At 42.3% G+C, this 21,091-nt stretch overlaps 1 protein-coding gene across 9 annotated transcripts in view; it reads left to right on the forward strand.

The window, feature by feature from the left end:
- Positions 1-21,091, forward strand: part of TBL1XR1 (TBL1X/Y related 1) — a 170,807-nt gene that overhangs the window by 26,042 nt on the left and 123,674 nt on the right. The gene's annotated exons all lie outside the window — the stretch shown is intronic.

Below are 21,091 nucleotides of genomic sequence, written 5' to 3' on the forward strand. Positions count from 1 at the left end.
AGACTAGATTGGATGCCCAGCTCTGTGCCATTGCCCTCCAGGAGCTTCAGACTTAGTTACTGACATTCCCTCATGTCCTCTGTGGCTCCCAAATAAGGGTCAGAGCCTCAGATGGTACAAATCACCATAGTTCCTTTGGAGTTTAGATTTCCTTTTTCTGTCTGTCTGATTTAGAATTTTGTCCCTTTTATATAATTTCTTGGCCTTAGCTGTCTGTTATCTCCGCTAACAGGAGGGGGCTACATGGTATACCTGATAATCTCCCATGAAGCTCTCTTCTTCTGTGATCAAAGGAATAAAAGTATAGCTTTTCCTCCCTTAGAGGGATCTGACCTACTGGGTAAGAAGTCGGTCACCCTTTGCTGTATCACTGTTCAGCTCCACAAGAGTATGTTACCCACTCAGCAAAACATATGTCTTTGTTTTATCTGCTGGATGACTCTGTGTAGTTGTTCACATACTGAGTATATGACAGGTACTTACTCTGCCTCTAATCTCTATATGGCCAGCAAGAAGGGGAGCCCCATGCCTTGGGATGGGCACCCCTTCCCAGCATCCCTTGTTATAGGAATAGGTCAGTAATTGATGTCTGGGACTGAAAATGTTGCTATAGGAGCCAGAGGTCTAAATCTTTGGTTTAAAATTAGGGTGAAAGCCAGCAAACTAGAGAATAATGTCGCCACCACCTCCATTAAAAAGTGGTGTGTGAAACGGAATAGGAAATGGTTAGAATTATAGGACTGGAAGGGACCTCGAGAGGACATCTAGTTCAATCCCCCGCACTCTGGCAAGTCTAAGTATTATCTAGACCATTCCTGAAGGTGTTTGTCTAACCTGCTCTTAAAAATCTCCAGTGATTGCCTAGGAAGATGGAAATTCCACAATTTATTCCAGTGCTTAACCACCCTCACAGTTAAAAGACTCAATTGGTATGACTGTCCAGTATGTCGTCTTGTGATGAGTACAGACAGATTGGGTTTGGATGACTTTGAACATACCTGGTAGGTATTGGAAAAGAGAGAGGTTGTCATGGCTGATGAGCAGGTCAGATTGGAATTGGTACGAAGAGAGGTTGATATTGCTTTTATGGTTGATATGGAAGGTCACATACTATTTCAGCACATGGGGAGGGAAATTGCTCATTAGGAGAGAAATTGCATTTGGCTTTGGGGAAGAGCTCTGTGCTAAGGAATTATTCAAGAAAGGCTATGAATGCCAATTTGTTTTATTTTTGGGGGGAGGGTTGTTGCTAGAGGGTAAGAGAGGCATTTCCTTTTCCCTATGCTAGGCTATATTAGAGAATTTTTTCTTTCTTAGTCTTATCTCAACACCACGATAGAAGGAAAATGCTTTTTGTCCTATTGGATTAGAGTGCCTATGGCTGTTTAATAGCAGGTGTCTGTTTTTTGAATTGAGAACGAATGTACCATGTGTCTAGGTAGAACAGAGTACACATGACTTCAGTGTCAGAAAGAAAAGGTAAGATCCCAGTACATGTTTTGCTTACAATGAGCTGAGTCAGATGAGAAGAACATTTAATGGTCTGACTGAAAAGTATTGGGGGCTAGGAGAATCTGTGCTTAAAACATTTAACCAAATAAGTTATGAAAGGTGATATTGGGTAACCTCGGTCCACAGGGTGTTCAGTGCTGGGTGGTTGTTATCCTGTTACAATCCTTGTGGATTTTTACAGGGCGCTTCTTCCTTGCATGATGGGCAGATTGTAGGATGGTGCTGATCAGAAAATTTGACAAATGGACGAACAAGGATGGCATTGTTGGTACAGTGTAGGTGGGAGTGTATATCTCTCTAGTATACTGGAGATGAAAGATGAGGTGAGGTTAGGTTGTTATTTAATGTTTTGATGCCAATCTGGTTTTTGGTCTTGTTGCCCTACTCTGTCTGACAGGTTTAGTAGCGACTTTATGACAACAAACTGGATCTCCAAGTGGGACATAATCCCTTGCATGACTCAACAGCAGCCTCCAGCCAATTGAATAGTGATGTATTGATAGTCTTTATAGGGATTGTTGGCTGCAATGCCATGCCTCCAGTCAACTGAGGTTAAAATATGTGTATGTATATGAATTTAGAGCAATGAATGCATATAGGGTACAGTCACATGCTGCATTTAACTGTATTTAAGAGCTGTATATATTACAACCACCGTCCTACTCTGAGCTCCATGTGGGCACAGCCTTGATCCCATGCAGAGACCTATTGACTTCAGTGGGTCTCCAGGTGAGAGCAGGGAATCACCTGCACAGAGCTCAGTGCAGGTTCCCAGTGTTTAAGCATAACAAAGTGCTAGTATGATTATCTGCCATTCTTGAGGTGGGGGCCCATACGGCAACATTCTTTTTATTTTGTAGAACTGCATTGTCTGATTGACACAGTGAGTAAAAACAAAATATGAAACTACCCCAAAAGGGGGCAAACAACAGTACTAGCATGCACTTAAGACTGCAGTGGGATGGGACCTTTAGAATGAGGAGATTTACTTTACTCTTTTCAGTAAGATAGACTATAAGTGGTCAAAATTGTGAGAGATCAGATTTTTCCTTATAGCATGATGATGATACTCATGGTTTTTGGCAATTCCATTCTTTTTCAGTAGTGTGAGTAAGCCCTTTTGTCACCTCTCACTTGCCCCAAAAAATTAACAAAGGCTCACCACACACAATGATTTGGAAAGAAAAGTGGATAAAATTTGGAATTCTCATACAAATGGACATTCTCGTAAGCAAACCAGGGGAATGTGGTCTAGATAAAATTACTATCGGGGGAGGGTTCAGAACTGTTTAAAGGCCATATTCAGAATAGTTATTAGTAGTTCACTGTCAAACTGGGAGGACGTATCTAACGGGGCCCTGTAGGGGTCAGTTCTGGGTCTAGGACTAGTCTGTATTTTCATTAATGACATGGATAATGGAATGGAAAGTATGCTTATAAAATGTTTGCAAGCACTTTGGATGACAGGTTTAGAATTCAAAATGACCTTTACAAATTAGAGAATTGGTCTGAATTCAGCAAGATGGAAGTTCAGTAAAGACAAGTATGAAGTAATTCTCCTAAGAAGCAAAAATCAAATACACAACTGCAAAATGGGGAATAACTGGCTAAGTGGTAGTACTGATGAAAAGGATCTGAGAGTTATAGTGGATCACAAATTGAACATGAGTCAACATTGTGATATAACTGCAAAGGAGGCAAATGTCATTCGGTGTGTACTAACAGGATTGTTGTGTGTAAGACATGGAGATACCTGTCCCACTCAGCAGTGGTGAGCCCTGAGCTGGAGTATTGTGTCCAATTTAGGGTGCCTCACTTTAGGAAAGATGCTGACAAATTGGGGAGAGTCCAGAGGAGAGCAACAAAAATGATTAAATGACTTGTGAAGAAAGGTTAAAAAAACTGGGCATGTTTAGTTTTGAGAAAAGAAGACTGAGGGGGGATCTGATAACAGTCTTCAAATATGTTAAGGGCTGTTATAAGGAGGACTATGATCAGTTGTTCTTCTTGTTCTTTCCCAGAATTCCACCCTTGTTCATACTGTGGTTACCATTCACTTCTCCAGGGACACGTGATAGTTGAAGCACAGAACACATAGGCTTTGCAAAGGCTTCCTGCACAATTACTTTTGACAGCACAAGAGATATACAGATCTAGGCAAAACAATAGCATACGTATAATGGGATTATTATCCCTGCAGCAAGGGAGATGGATATTGGACAAAACTTTCTAACTATTAGGATAGTTAAGCTCTGGAATGGGCTTCCAAGGGAGGTTGTGGAATCTCCATCATTGGAAGTTTTTAAAAATATGTTGGACAAACAGCTGTTAGGGGATGGTCTAGTTTTACTTGGTCCTACCACAGTGCAGGGGCCTAGATTTAATCACTTCTCAAGGTCCCTTATAACCCTACATTTCTACGTTAAAGATGCAGTAACTAGAAATGTTTCTAATTCTCTTCAAAACTATTCAGTCCTTTACACAAGGCTTCAAATCTGTTTTGGTGGACATGGGAAAAAGCTATTGGGTATAAGTGATGACAAGAACTCACAATACATGGAATAGGAGCAGTCCAGCATTGTTGGACTATTGTGAAAAGCTGAGACATTCTTGTGAACTGTGAGAAGAACATAACTCTATTAACAACTATTAGAATGAAGACTTACATTTCTCCAGCAAGTTTGTGAATCACTTGTGGGTTCCAGATGTAAGGGAAAAAGTTGGCCGTACAATTATGGAGTCTGTCTACCTTGAATTATTCTCTGTGTTGCAGGTCCAGGGTATTATTTCTCAGGGCATGGGGAGAGATTTCTGTTTGTACCTCACAGATACAACTTTCAAGTCATGTTTACTAGAAGTCCCTCCAATATATATATATATATATATATATTTGCATTGCAGTGATCCATGTGATGACTCTAGGACTTTAAATTCCTGCAGATTAATGTGTGGCTCTTTTTTGAAACTTTGGAACACATGGACACATTCCTCACAATGAGAGAGGAAAATATGTGTAATAAATAAACCAAGTTTGGTGCTGTTTCTTATAAGTGAGTTTCCGGCATAATTGTGTATAGTTATGTTAGTTACATATATATGTGAAAATTACTTAGTGTGAATGGTTAGCTTTTCCATCTCTGCAGATTTTGGCTCATTGACACTTGGCAATCTGTTCTTTAGGCTTCACTGAATACTCTCTCAGAACATCCAGAAGAATTTGGTTGTGCCTTTGGGTATATCTACTCTGCACACTAAGTCTGTGGAGCGTGGGCTAGTGGACTCAGTGTTTCCAAGCCCATGCTTGCGAGCCCCTACTGCATTGAGAACCTCGATTTACAGTTGCTGGCCTGTGTCTCTCAGCCATGCTAAGGCGTCCATGCTGTATTATGCAGACCTTCTGACTCGGGCATGTACCTTGAGCTGCATCCACGCTGCTAAATGACAGGGTTTGGACGCAAGTCACAGTGGGACTTCGGCTCCGACACACGCCCCTGTCAGGGCCCTGGGAACTGGGTCCTGAAAGCTTGCTGACCTGAGTCAGACTGAGTTGTTTGTGGATGGAAGCAGAGATTGGGCTCAAACCTGAGTCAGAGCCTGGACTTACCCTTAATATAGGTTTGTAGACATATCCTTAATGACCCTTGGCAGTTATAGGTATGCCTCTGAGGCATGGAAACAGTCAGTCATACAACGAGAGGACTTAGAACTCAAATACAACTTCCTTCAGGCAGTTTTGTGAGGAATTAATTATTTCCCGCAAACACCAAAGCAAAAACAAAACAAAAAGGAAGTTTAAAAAGCATTTCTGTCATCTATTGCTTGCAGTTAATTCATCTAATTTTTTGTATTGTTCCATCATGTAAATTTTGCACCTGTCTTCCAGCCACAACTGTGTCAAGGGGGAAAAAAATAGTATCCTGTGAATAATGTCATATGCCTGTGGTGATACCGTTGGGGTTTGTACAGTGCCTAACACAATGGAGTTCTTACCAACAAGGATGACTTTTGCTACACTTGAAGTGGCATGTAGGGTATGTATAACTACACACTGCAGTGAAAGGTGGGCTGCATCCAGCCTTACTACAGAATGTTGCTACATGTGACAGTGTCCTGTTGCTGGTGCCTTTCTCCACTGCCTCCCCACCATCCTAGAGCCTTTTCCTGCTGCTGGAGCCATTCACTGCAGTGAGGAAAGGCACTGGGAGGTGGGAGCTGCGGAAGCCTTTCTCTGTGGCAGGGAAAGGTTCTGGCAGAGAAGAGGCAGTTGAGAAAGTCTCAAGCAGCGGGATACTACATTGCTAAAATAGCATTGTGGACAAGGGAGATACTGGTTGGGCATGTAGAAAGCCACGTAGGATACGTACCCACAGAGTTCTGGCACGTAGGGCATGCTACTCCACATGCCTAAGCTGTCCTGAACGGTCTACACTACTGTTTATACCCATGCTAGTTATACATGTGCTAGCAGTGCAGTGTCTGTATATGCTGCTGCAGATGTAGACATACCTTATAGCTTCTAGATGCTGTGATAATACACATAAATAGTAAAAATGGATCTTTATATTGAAAGGTTTCAGAGTGGCAGCCGTGTTAGTCTGTATCAGCAAAAAGGAGGAGGAGTACTTGTGGCACCTTAGAGACTAAGAAATTTATGCTCAAATTTATTTATGCTCAAATAAATTCGTTAGTCTCTAAGATGCCAAAAGTACTCCTTGTTCGTTTTATATTGAGAGCTTTCCCTTACCTGCTTAACATCTGGACAGGGAACCTGGAAAATCATCACTATCTAACTGACATCTCCTTTTGAGGCCTGCCAGAATATTACATGCTTTTGGCACTGATTCCAAGTAAGGCTTACCGCATGGGCTGCTTTCCCAAAGGACTGGATAGCTCTCTCAAATAGGGCAGTCTCGCTATCCAAGGTGAGTTAGTGCCTGATTTTCAGAGTTGCTGAGCACCCACAGCTCCCACTGGAGTTGTAAATGCTCAGCACCTTTGCAAATTAGGCCCTGAAGTGTATCACTACTTTGAGAAGCTTAATGGTTAGCAGTGAAGCATTTAAGAAGCATTAGGACCAAGGGGGTGGAGATGCAGTTACAGATGTTGGTGAGAGAAGGGTCTGTGCCCACTGAGGAAAGATTGAGGTGAAAACAAGTAGTTATGTTTAATGCAATAGAGAAGAGGAAGCCAGTGGAGATGTGCAAAGAGTGTGTGAGAGACATGGTCAAAACGAAGGATTAGGAAAAAAAAATCTTTGCAGCAGCATTCTGAGTGGATATAAACAGGGCAAGATTGCATTTGTCAAGGCTGGATAAAAGGATATTGCCACAGCTGAGATGAGAAATTATGAGTTTTAGCTGTGTGGATAGGAAAGGCCACATCATAGACATGTTTGCAAAGATTTTGCAAGATTCAGACATAACCTGGATGTGAGGGCTAATAAATAAAGTGCAGACATGTTGGTGTTTGTAGCTCATATTTGTGTGTGGTGTGTCTGAGGCAAAACTATTCTAATGTAAGCCACTGGTAACTGGAGAAAGAGAAGGGGTGGGAGTTATGTGCTACCCTCTCATAATAAGAGGTGATCAGTTTCTTGTTTCAGTCCTTCACGTATCAATGGCTAATGAAGTAGCTGTTCCTTCTCATTTGCTTTGTCTCTTTCTGGTATTGGAGGTTCTGCTGAGAGATGGTGCTTTGCTATGACCAGAAACGCGACAAAGGAACAGAACATGACAGGATTCTTTATCTGTAGTTGGGATCATTTTCAGAATACCTACTGTGGAGCAGTTGTGGCAGATTGCAGAACACATTCTGATCTCATCAGTGGGTCAGAGAATTTCTGTAGCGTCAGGGGAGCTCCAGGCCTCAAGAAATTGATATTCTGAAGTAATAGCCTTTTTGTGACTAAGTCATCGTCATTGTGATGGTGGAGTTCTGAGTAGCAAAGGAGAAGGGGAAAGGAAACAGTGAGCTAAAGTAAACAGACACTACCCGGGGAGAAGATTTGGGGTAGTAGAAGGCTCGTTAATCTATCAGACAAAGGCATAACATGGTCCAATGGCGAGAAGTTGAAACTAGATAAATTCAAGCTAGAGATAAGGTGCCCATTTTTAACAGTGAGGGTAATTATAAATTGGAACAATTCACAACAGCTGTGGTGGATTCTCCATCACTTAAAGCTGTAAATGAAGACTGGATGTCTTTCTAAAGAATATGTTGTAGTTTATTTAACTAAAAGATGTGGACTTGATGCAGGGATTACTGTGTGAAATTCTATTGTCTGTGTTACACAAGAGGTCAAACTAGATGATGGTATTGGTCCCTTCTGGCCTTAAAAATCTAATAGAACTGTCTTAAGGTAGAGAAAACCTTCCCTTTTTTTATTTCCATCTGCCCCCAAATATAAGGATCCCCTGAGCGCACACCTCATGGGCACCAGGAGCTCCATAACCAAAGTTGTCCTCTCTCCTCCATGAATATTAGAGGAATAAACTTTCAGAACATGCAGTTTTAGCTGCATGATTCTTAGGGTATGTCTACACTGCAATTAAAAAAATATCAGCACCGAGTCTTAGAGCGCACGTCAACTGCCTTGGGCTTATGGGGCTTGGGCTGTAGGGCTAAAAAAGTGCAGTATAGACATTTTGGCCCAGGTTCTGAGGGCTTGTCTACTACACTACCACTAAAGTCCATGAAACTTGCGTTGCTCACAGGTGTGAAAGAACCCCCCCCAAGCGACGTAAGTTACATCAACTTAAAGGGGTGTCTACACCTTGCTATGTCGGCAGGAGACGCTCTCCCGCTGACATAGCTTCCACCTCTCATCGAGGTGGAGTAATGACGTCGGTGGGAGAGCATTCTCCTGCCGATGTAGCGCGGTACTGAAGATAAGCCCTAAATCTGGGCTTCAGGCCAAGTCTGAACGTCTACACTGCAATTTTATAGCCCCTCAGCCTGAGCCCTAAGAGCCTGTCACCTGACAGGCCAGCCGCAGTGGTACCATGGATCTTTTATAGCTATAAGAAAAGGAGTACTTGTGGCACCTTAGAGACTAACCAATTTATTTGAGCATAAGCTTTCGTGAGCTACAGCATCCGATGAAGTGAGCTGTAGCTCACGAAAGCTTATGCTCAAATAAATTGGTTAGTCTCTAAGGTGCCCCAAGTACTCCTTTTCTTTTTGCAAATACAGACTAACATGGCTGTTACTCTGAAACCTTTTATAGCTATGTAGATGTACCCTTATTGACATCTGTGGGAGATGAGAAGCAATGCATACCAAATTTAAAATGGGACCTTGGAATGCTTAATAGCTGGTATTCCAGGCATTTACTTTGATGGGCCTTTTCGCTTCCAAAAGCACCATTATTTTAGAGGAGAATGCTTTGATTAGCAAGGTATGCTTCAGGTATATATAGAAGTATCTGTTCAAAGCATTAATCTTTGAAACCCTGGTTTATGGTTTCTATTAAGAGATTCAGTATTAAGACATATGTATTAACCATAAGTATAGTTAAAAAGAAGAGCGAGCAAAGCATGCTGGTATCTGTAAATTGAACAAACATGCTATCAGTGTGTCATGTATAGTACTTCAAAAAGATTTAAAGTAGATTTTTCAATTCTGAAAAATATTCCCAGCAAATCAGGACAATTTTAGTGGTATGTCACAGTTTGGGCCTAAATTATCTGACATTCCTTTAAAATATCTTGGATTGCAGGAAATTTTAAGTGGTTTCTATGGGTGCGATGGCAATGCTACCGTTTAAATTTGCAAAGATGCATGCATTAGAAGTTTTCCTCTTCTTTTTATCTCCTCAGAGGCTTACCGTTGAACTTCAAACATACTTTTTGTGCCATTGCTAGTTCTGTTTCCTGCCAAAAGGTGACTGTGTGCGCGAGCAGTTTAGTAAAACTCGTTTATCGTTTTTGAGTTCTCTGTGTATGTAGGGAAAGGCAAGCAGGGCTTGTATGCTCCCAATAAATTTTTTCATGCTGCCAATACATGTTTCTGCTACTTTCCAGATAACTAAAACACCTTTTTGTAAAACTTTAGACTTCTGTTTTCTGTGTGACCATGTACCTTGGACAGATTTGCAGAGGTTGGCTTAGAAACTAGTTGTGTTCACAAACAGAGTCTTTCACTCGCTGAGTTTGTAATGTTTTCAGTAAATTTATAACAATGCGTTGAGTTCCAGGGATGTGTGAGCTTGTGTGTGTATATATTTATAAAAAGAGCGAAAGATCTTTGCATGTTGAAATAAATACATTGTGTTTGTTTCTATGTGTGCCATTGTGTATTTATGAACATTCAGATAAACATGGCTGGTTGTGTTTACCTGACGGTGTAATTACTAAAGTCTCACATGTCTCTTCAGAAAACACAAAGATATTAATTACAATAGAGCTCTGTTCATACAGTTTTATGATTATGGAATTTAAATGCACAAAATACAGGGAATTCCCATGGCTACCAACAAAAATTCCCATTGCAATCATAACTTGGTTCCCTTGTGTATGCACAGTATTTGCTTAGAAAATTTAGCCCAAACAGTTAAAGTTTTGCCAAGTTATAGGCAACTGAAAGCAGAGTCTTATGGGAAGTGTTGAGCAACCCTAATAATAGGTGGTGCTACTGGTTATAACATGTGGTCACAGCCTCTGTTGTCATTGTGTTCCTTCTGACCGCCATAGGCAGCGAGCCGGAACTCAGTGGAGTCTGTCTGCTGCTCTGTCAGCTCCTTTTTTTTTCCTTTTGGGAAAACTAAGAACATAAGAACGGCCATACTGGTTCAGACCAATGGTCCATCTAGCCTAGTATCCTGTTTTCCGATAGTGGCCAATGCCAGGTGCTTCAGAAGGAATGAACAGAACAGGAAATCATCAACTTTGCATAATGACAGGTTTCAGAGTAGCTGCTGTGTTAGTCTGTATCCATAAAAAGAAAAGGAGTACTTGTGGCACCTTAGAGACTAACAAATTTATTAGCGCATAAGCTTTCGTGAGCTACAGCTCACTTCATCGGAAGCATGAAGTGAGCTGTAGCTCACGAAAGCTTATGCACTAATAAATTTGTTAGTCTCTAAGGTGCCACAAGTACTCCTTTTCTTTTTAAGGAAATCATCAAATGATCCAACCCCTGTTGTGCACTCCCAGCTTCTGGCAATCAGAGGCTAGGGACACCCAGAGCATGGGATTGCATCCCTGACCATCTTGGCTAATAGCCAGCGATGGACCTATCCTTCATGAACTTATGTAGTTTTGTTTTTGAACCCTGGTATAGTTTTGGCCATTTAGTGCATGTGTGTGTGTGTATATGTAAATTTACTGTTGCCCTTTTCGACCGAAGCATTTAGGCAAAGTTTGGAGCCCTGGGGACCAGTGTTCCAGTTGGAAGTAGAAATTGATGGAGTCTGGTAATTTTTTTTATTCCATCTTGTTTATTTACAAGGAGTGTACGAAGTCCTGTGTCTCTGAATGCAGACGGAACCAAGAACACACAGTTACAGCAGCCAAGCCTCTTTAGCCAACACCAGACCCAAAAGCTCTCTTTCTAGCGTTTTCCAAGCAGATCGTGCTTACAAGCTCCCACTTGGCTTTCTCACCTCTCCCTTTCTTTCTGTTCTTGTCTGTCGTCAGTTTGTGTGTGATCTCTTTTCCCTGATATATACGCACGCTGCTACCCAAAACAATACTCTGCCAAAAGTTTCTGGGCCAGGGTCTCAGACACTTTTTTGTTTTAGGTTGGGGCTTGTACTTACAATGATGTTAACTGAAGAGTGTGTTCACACCTGTCAATCTCAGTGGAGTTCTAGCTCCACTCACAACAAAGTTTCACCCAGCTCATAACCATACAGATATCAGATATACTTGCTAAATCATCCTCCGCCATTGGGTCTGAAGTCAAGAGTCAAGTTAACCCACTCTCCCTTTAATTATGGCAGTCATATTCCGGGTGAGGGGTGGGTGGTGGTGGTAGGGGAATCAATTATTATCAAGCTGCTTCTATGCTACCTTAAAATCCTTTACAATATAGGGGCACAGGCATGATAGCATGGAAGTATGGTAGCAGTTCTCAACCTGCAGGTCGCATGCGCTAAAAAAAATCAAAATTTGCTGCTCTGGTCTGGCAGGGGGCAGGGCTGGTTGAAGGGGAGACAGCATCTTGCAGTCTGCACCAGCGCTCCTGCCAGCAGGGGCTGGTGAGTGCCGCAGGGGTGGGAGAATGGGACTGTGGGTAGGTTTTGGGGGGTACCCTCTGGACAGTGAGAGCTTGGGGGGCATTGGGAACTACAGATTTGTCAGGGTGGTGCAGCACCCCCAAGTTTGGGTGGGGATCCACTCCTGGCCTCCCTTTTCAGGTCCTGGCTGCTGGCCCTGCACAGTGAGGTCCCCGAGATCCCGTCTGCCTGTCCCTGCATGGTGGGGTCCAGGTTTGGCTGCAGCTCGGCCCCACGCGGCAGGGTCCCGGGGTCTGGCTGCTATCGGGTCCTGGGCGGTGGGATTTGGGGTCTGGCTGCCTGGCTCTGCGCGGCGGGGTCCAACTGCTCAGCCCCACATGGTGGGTCCGGGTCCTGGCTGCCTGTCCCTCACCCAGGGCTCCGCTCCTGACTCTTTGCTGGGTAGGGGCTCTGGGCATAGGGGACTGTGGGTGGGGTTTTTTAAGGGGGGAAGGAGGTTCTCAGGCTGTGGTTCTCAGCCTGTGGCCCATGTAACATAGGCAGCCCACAATTATAAACAGGTTGAGAACCACAGAAGTATGGAGAATCATGAAGAATCCCTGTCTGGTTGAAGGGTGATCCGCAGGAAGATGAGGGAATGTTCATTTAAATGTTAAATAAGTAATAAGGCACAAAAGTCTGTATTAGTGCTCATTAATGCACATCTCCACATATATAATGAGCCACAGGCAAAAGTAGCAGGAGGGGTCTTGAGCAGAGAGTGGGAGCAAATTATACAAATGGGGTTGGGGAAAGATGGGGGGGAAATAAAATTTAGCAGAAGGGGGAAAAAGAGTTAAAATAGTTGTAGAAAGCCCTTTATTTTGACTTGAAGCTGTTGATTTATTGGATTGTGGCATGTTGATGTAGGTTTTCATTTATTATTGTAATGAACTTTACCTGTAGAGAAGGAGGTTCCAAACTGTGGAATACTGCTACTTAACTGTAGCATCACAAGAGCACTTTACCTAGTCACAGTGAAGACACCTAAAGTTGTGTGTATCATGTAAATAGAGCAAAGTCCCCATCAGGCATTATCCCCGGGCACCTTTCTTTGAAGTATTGTTATTCCCATTAGTGGCTTAAAGAAAAGCCACTCTTTTGCAGTAGTGGGACTCAGTAGCAAAGTTGTTCTGAAACTCATTTTATAATTGGCTAATAAGTCACACCTTTTATTATAGCTTATTGCATCCAGTTTAATACCTGCCACCTTGTTGGATTGTGGGATCCCTGTTCAATGGTAGAACTTAAACCTTTTTTTTGACGAGTCTGTAAGAAGTTTATAAAAGTACAGTCTACTTTTTTGAAACCTACCTTTCGTGGTAAGCTGGTTTTTGAATTAGACAAGAGACTTATTTTGTGCTTGGGCTAATCGGAATGCTGCAGGTTAAGAAGGATGTAGTGAACAGCTGTCACTCTACTGAATCCTATACCTTTAGATGAAATCTACGCCATTATAGGTATGAAAAAACAAAATAATTGGAATGGAGTATTATCATGGGATCAATGTCTACTGGTTTGAAAACTAACATCTCAGCTTTGCTTCAGCCATTTGTTTTCTATAAATGGCTGTTTCTTTTTCCTTGTCATGGATGTAGCAGCAGGTGCTCATTATTCTGTGACAACATTCTATTCCATTGACACTAAATTTGAAATTCCCATGTGTTAGATACATTTTTGAGAATTTGGTATAGAGGAGAAATGTGTTTGACAGCTTTGGAGGCTGAAGTCCTTCAGTTAGCTTGCATACCAGGTATAGCATGGTCAGCAAAGGGGCAAATTCCAGCATAGGTTTTTTTTAAATGGAAGGGTAGTCCAGTGGTTAAGGTGTTAGCTTTCTGCTTGGGAAACCTGAGTTTGATTCTAGCTTTTGCCACAGGCTTCTTGTATAATTTTGGACAAGATGTTCAGGCCCAGATTTTTAAATGTATGTAGACATTGCTCCACTCAGCATAAATCAGTTAGGTGTTGCAGTGCCTAAATACCTTTAATCCAGGCCTTAGTCTTTCTGTGCCTCAGTTCCCCATCTATAAAATGGGGGTAATGTACTCCCTTTCCTCACAAGGGTGTTGTGATGATAAATAAAGGTAAATTAAAGATTGTGAAGTGCTCAGATACTAGATAATAGGGGCCATATAAGTACATAAAATATAATTAGATCGATAGAAAGATAGACATCTTAGCCTGGAGAAACCTTCTCTAGTTGAAAACCAGTAGCTGGTGCAAATACATAATTTCTGCTGAGTAGTATATTTTACTGTTTTTATTCTGTGGTTTTTGGGGAGTTGGTGTGAAAGAAATGTGGTAGTTCTTTGTCTTGGGCAAACATACTGTTTGTTTTTTTTCACCAATAGACTTATTACATAATGTGAGTTCATTATATTTCAGTTATAATTTTTGAGTGTTTTCTCTAGACCTACTGAAACCATGATGATTTCCTGTTTTCATGTGGTTTGACAGATCAAATAAATACACCGAAAGCAGTTGTTTTAGTATTGGCTTTTGTATGCGTAAATTGGACTGTATAAAATCAAATATGAAATTATTTAACATTAAAATGTTAGTGTTTTGGTAAACAATTTAATTTTATTTTCATGAAAACTGTGGCAGTACTGCTATATGATTTGTTTCCCCCCCCCAGTAAAATGAAACTATGTGTGTATGTTGCTTGAGGTGTTGTTGTTAGCCAGGATATTAGATAGATAAGGTAAGGGAGGTAGTGTCTTTTATTGGACCAACTTCTGTTGGTGAAAGAGACAAGCTTTCGAGCTACACAGAGCTCTTCTTCAGGGCTGAGTTCTGTGTAGCTGGAAAACGTCTCTCTTTCACCAAGAGAAGTTGGTCCAGTAAAAGACACTATCTCCCCCACCTTGTCTCTGTGTATTTATATGTATATGTATTTACACGCATAATTTGTAAGTGATGTGTTTTTATAAAAACATATGGCCTAAAATTTCAAAAGAGACTTGATTTTGGGTGCCCCGATTTTTTGGGTGCCAAACCTGAGACATGTTTTATAGGGTCTTGAATTTCAGAAAGTGCTGAGCCAGAGCCACCCAGCTCCTTTAAGGTGTTTCAAAATTGGGCACAAAAAATCACTAGTTACTTCTGAAAACTTAGGTCTGGCTGTCTATCAGTAAACCTTGCCACAAAATTGCCTACTAAAATAGCTATCAAACTGCCTTTAACTTTTTCACTTATTTGATACTATTGTTTTTAAACACAAACTCTAATCTAGTACTTGAAATCAGTTCTAATGCTAGTGAAAGGAGCTACCAATAATATTAATTTAAGTATTCTTTCAAGTAGTTTTATGGAGACTGTTACAGGTATATATGTAAAAAGTAGCTGAAAGTATGCTTTAGTGCAGTGGTTCCCAAACTTGTTCCACCGTGGCTTGTGCAGGGAAAGCCCCTGGCGTGCCGGGCCAGTTTGTTTACCTGCCGCGTCCACAGGTTTGGCCAATCGCAGCTCCCAGTGGCCTTGGTTTGCTGCTTCAGGCCAATGGGAGCTGCTGGAAGCGGCAGCCAGTATGTCCCTCGGCCTGTGCTGCTTCCAGCAGCTCCCATTGGCCTGGAGCAGCAAACCAAGGACACTGGGAGCCACGATTGGTTGAACCTGCGGACACATCAGGTAAACAAACCGGCTTGGCCTGCCAGGGGCTTTCCCTGCACAAGCGGTGGAGCAAGTTTGGAAACCACTGCTCTAGTGACATTACCATTACAAGAAATCTTTTTGTGTCCGGTCAGAACAGATTTTTAACTGTAGACTTAATGCAGCATGTTCATTTGTATGGATTGCTACAATTGGATTTTCACACGAATAACGTAGTAAAGTGTGTGTGTGTCTGTAAAATGTAAAATTTTTGCTTGACTTGGGATTGCTAAATAATTGGTCATCAACATTTCTGTTTTGCGTTAGAAGAAAACTGTGGTTCAAGAAATTTGAGTGTTGAATAAACAGTGCATTGGGTGACAATTTCTTTTTACTCTTCACTCATCAAAGAAACAGGAACTGAGAAAGAGAAGAGAACATGATTTTTATTGCCAATTATCATTATAGTATGACAATAATAGACTCGTAATGCCCTTTTAGAACTATACAGTTAAAAATAAACTTTCCATTACATTCTTCTTGATTTTGAAATAGTCTGTCTACCAGCAGATGTGTGGTGTTAGAAAATAAAATCACAAAGGTTTGTGATTGTATAGCTCCCCTCTAATAAAATAGTGCACTCCTCCCCCATCTCCCCTTAATTCTTTCAGTTTTCCAGCAGCAATAATTGGAGATTCCTTTATAGAGTGGGGAGCAGGTAACCTTGGAGATAGTCTTGTTTCCTTTACTCAAAGTCCTTCTTCCTCAGTAGTTCTCATTGTGTTTGGTCATTGTGGAAGCAGTTAGAAACACATTATTATTCTCTTAGGTTTTTCTTTTTTGATAGTCATGTTGCACCCAAGATATCTATGGCCTTCTATTCAAACATGTACAGGACAGGGTCCTGGTCCTAAAGGAGCTTAAAATCTAATATGGAAGGATACTGCACAATTTTTTAATGATTTGGTTAAGATGGAAATCAGGGGAAATATTCTGTAGATCAGGCCTGGCCAACCTTTGGCTCCAGAGCCCATGCTGCTCTTCAGAAATTAATATGCGACTCCTTGTATAGGAACTGACTCTGGGGCTGAAGCTACAGGCGCCAACTTTCCAGTGTGCCAGGGGGTGCTCACTGCTCAACCCCTTGCTCTGCCACAGGCCCCGCACCCTCCCCTGAGCCTGCCATGCCCTTGCTCCTCTCCCCCCATTCCCCCCACCCCCCAGCCTCCTGCATGCCATGAAACAACAGCTGATCGGCAGGTGTGGGGAGGGAGGGGGAGGCGCTGATTGGCAGGGCTTCCGGTGGGTGGGAGGAGTTGGGGGGGGGGGAGAGCTGATGTGGGGGTCTACTGACGTATTACTGTGGCTCTTCGGCAATGTACTTTGGTAAATCCTGGCTCCTCCTCAAGCTCAGTTGGCCACCCCTGCTGTAGATCATCTGGTTTCATATGTGTAGGCACGTCTGTGTGAGCCAGGAGTGTCTCCCCAAAGTGTAAACTGGCCACATTTTTTGGGAAAAGGATCCTTGAGAGGAGAAGCCACAGAAGTCTTTAAACAATGATTTGAGGATGTTAGTAACTCAGCCAGAGGTTAGGGGTCTATTGCAGGAGTGGGTGGGTGAGATTCTGTGGCCTGCAATGTGCACGTCAAACTAGGTGATCACGATGGTCCCTTCTGACCTTTTAAAGTTTGAGTCTATGAACACCATAGTGTGTATGGAGAAGGGACTCTGGTCTTTGTGGGAAAGCACTTGTGGAACTCAGCCTCTCTTTCAGACATGTTGTATTTATTATTCCGAATGAGTGAGTGCAGCCTGATTCAAACTCAAGTGTAGTCAATGGGAGTCTTTTAAGGGACATGGGGGTCAGCCTGTAGATATAATCACCTCTTTATGCCAGAGATGATCAAATTGGAAAAAGTTTGTATTTTCTTTCTTTCTCTCTAGTCTTTTATAACACCTCTCCTTGTTGCCCAGTTTCTCTTCCATAAAGGATTTTCTGAGTCCATAAAGATCTCTGTTCAGGTGCTTTTAATCATCTTTCATTCCACTTTTGTTTATTTTCTAAGGCCATGACTGATACATCCACAATCTTTCATTTTCGTCTTTTAAATTTTCTGTTGATGAAACCAAAATAAAGTCAGAGACTTTTTTTCAATTGTCTCCTTAGTTTGTGGGCCATAAGCCCTCCCCCACCCCAGTATATGTTTAGTTGTTCACGTGGTAATTTGTATTTATCTTAACTGCCAACTAGTTTCTTGTTTGGTAAATTATCTGTGTTTGTTTGCAGCTGATCACTTTTGTTTCATAGCACTTTCTATTACATGGCACGGTGGTCTCCTAGGAGAACAGGCTTTACTTCTAGTGCTCTAATGAGTTGTTTTTCTTAGCTTTCCCAAATAGTGGCCCTTTCTTAGAAACAGGCCAGTAAGCGTACTCATTCTGGTGTGAATATACATGAGAGTTTGGCAGACTCATTCTGCCTTGTTTGGAAATTTCTCAGGCATTGAACTGAATAAAAGTGAACCTGACAGCAACTTGATCGAGCCAAAGTGGCAATTAGATGCCAATCCAGTCTTGTTTGATCCTCTTATGCATTTTCTACCTAGGGATTCCAGTGTGCCTGAGTTCAATTGCTTTACAGAAAGAAGTGACTCAGCAATATGCTAATCATCCAATACCTCTAAATCAGGAATAAACTAAAATGCTATATGAGACTTGAGGCAATGATCTAAAAGGACTTAGTCTCTGAAAGAGTAAAATTCTTCCAAAACTAGTCAGAAGGACACATCTGCTAACAAAGGAGAATTTTCCTATTTCCTTGACTCTTCCAGTCCTGGTGATGATGCAAACCACATAATCAAATAAGCCCTTGAAATAAATAAATAAATGAGGATAAATTCTTTAGGTTTCAAATTCCTTTCTTAAAATGTTATCCTGGAAGTGAGAAAAATCCTGTCTGCCCAGAAAAAAATATTTTTGACATGCATCCCTGCCACCACATGCCCTGATTTGAAAAGGTGGATATGAAGTTTTGAAATCTTGTTTTTATAAATATTTTAAGGCCGCAGCTTTCATTTTTTTTCAGATCTGTTTGGCTCATCTGAATATTTGCTACAGTACAGTTTGTTTAGCATAATGTTCAAAGATGTGTTTACATTGCCACCAGCTGAAATACCTTGGATTTCCTCAGCCTGGTTATTTTGGTGGTGAGATGGTGTTGATTTTTAAGGGAACTTTGAAGGCTGTCTCGTACCTAGTACGATAGGGCCCCAGTCCTGATGGACACTTGAGCTTTCCTGCAACATAAATGTTTAATACTATTAATAATCCTTTACTGGCACTGTAAAAATTGGAAAAAATTTGCTGCACTTTGTAGTAAATACTGTGTAAGGTTGCTTTAAAAATTGTGTTCTTTAATAATCAAAGCACCAGAAATGACATCGAGGAGGAATTAGCCTGAGGCTGTTGGCTAAGATGGTTGCTGTCATCTTGATGGTACATTTGTAGCTTTTCTTTGTTCAAAGTTAACATTCAGAGAAGACCTGGCTGCAGGAATAAGAGGGGTATAGCTGTGTCTGGTGTATAAATGAGGGAAGTCAGGGGCCACAAATAGAGGGCCTATAAGCTGAATACACACAGTGGAGGAAGGATGTTTACCATATAGTATACTTAAGAGGGACAACCATGTGTGTAGTGGTCTTCTCCCTCTCCCAAGCTTCATAAATTTAATATTTTTAAAGATTGTCAAATCTCATAATCCAAGTATTGTTCTGTGTTTTATTGCAGAATTGAATTTATTTCCAGACTTGCCAGATTACTTTACAATTTTATTATAAAGCCAAAAAACAAAAAAAAACCAACCCCTATTCCCCCTAAGAAGGTAGGCTTACTGGCATAGAGAGTAAGTAGTCTAAATATTGACCGCCGGATCCCATTGTTTCTGGGATTTCTTCTCCTTCCTATGGGACTTAGCGTGAGAAAGTGAACATCCTTTCCATGAGTTCAAGCCATGGTGATGAAACTCGCACTAAGCCTGATAGGCCTGAGAAGAAATCCCACAAACAATGGGATCCGGTGACCCTGAGCTCCGGTCCACCGGTACCATCATTACTGCACCCCACAAGATACGGGAACCTTCCAGTCCAGGAAAATCCATAGTGCTGGCACCGATACCGGGCAAAGAGAAGGGTGTGTCTGACACTGGGGAGATCTAATCTGTAGCTGAGCTGCAACACGTGTTTGCCTTACCAGACCTGGAGTCGCTGCATCCTTCACGTCCCTCCACCTCTAGAGAGACTATTTCTCTGCCACGGATTCTACCCCAGAACAGGACCCTCGCCATCTGCTCTGCTTCTGCCAGCTCTGACAGTACCAACATTTGAAACAGAGTCCACTTTCTCCTCCGCCGACGAATCAGAAATGGGAGAGGAACTGGCCATGCCCTTTCATCCCTATGCGCCTTTACGGAGACCACAACATCCATTGCAGCATCCACCACTTCTACCTTGGAGTCACTGGTACCTCATGCCGTTGGGACTATCACAACCTCCTTCAAATCCAACCTACTGGTCATACTCTGAACCCTGATCCCAATACCACCCCTTAGAACTGGCTTGGTCCACAAGAGAACCTTCACCTGCCTCCCTCCCTAGCAGGCACTCGGATCCACTGGTAGAGGAAGAACCCCTTGTTCGATCCCGGTGGTGATTTCTGATCCTGGCAAGAATTCCATCTTCCTCTCTGGATGCAGTGGTGACTGCAGCATCCCTTTCACCGCCGGATGACTTTAGGCAATATCAGGAACTATGGCAGAGAGTCATGGGGAAACTCCAAATTTCCCCAGAAGAGATCCAAGATACCCGGAATAAACTGCTGGATATCCCCCATACGTCAGCACTGGCCAGAATTGCACTGCCAATTAACAACACTATCCTGGAGCCTGCCAGGACAGTATGGCACACCCCTACCACATGCATAACTACCCCAAAGAGGCCGAAAGCCATAACTATGTCCCTGCCACAGGGTCTGAGTTCCTTCTTTCGCACCCTCCTCCAAATTCCCTGATTGTCTAGGCTGTGACCAATTCAACTACACCTTCCCTCCTCTGCTGCTCCTGCCTCAGGTACTGCACAAGATCTGATGAGATAGAGCAATGGTCATTCTGATTGCCCCTTGCTGGCTGAAACAATTCTGGTTTTTTAATCTCCTTCGTATGTCAGCCAGCCCACCTATGCACCTCCACAACTTCCCCAACAGGCTGACTCAGTGCAATGGCAAGATCAAGCATCCCAATCCACATGTGCTCCACATCAGAACGTGGAATTTGGATGGGCATCTGCTTTTAGAACACATGTGCTCTCCGGCTGTACAAGACATCCTCTCCAGCAGCAGGAAGGACTCCACTAGGCAATGTTACCGAGCCAAGGGGAAATATTTCCCATCTTGGCGCCAACAAAAAGGGCTTTTACCTCAGTCAGCCGAAATCCCACTCATTCTGGATTCTGTTCTGGCTTTGGAGTTATCAGGTTTTACCCTCAACTCTTTGAGAGTTCATCTGGCAGTGATTAGCACATTACACCCTCTAGTGGAAGGTTGCACCACCTTTACACACCCACTAACTACTAGATTTTGGAAAGGCCTCATCAGAACCTTCCCAGTTGTCCAAAAGATTGCACCCTAATGGGACCTGAATCTAGTTCTTTCCATGCTAATGAAATTACCCTTTGAACCGTGAACATCATACTCCATGTCCCTCCTTTTCGTCAGTC

Source organism: Lepidochelys olivacea, assembly GCF_965140295.1.
Source record: "Lepidochelys olivacea isolate rLepOli2 genome assembly, chromosome: 9".
Classification (NCBI taxonomy): Eukaryota; Metazoa; Chordata; order Testudines; family Cheloniidae; genus Lepidochelys; species Lepidochelys olivacea.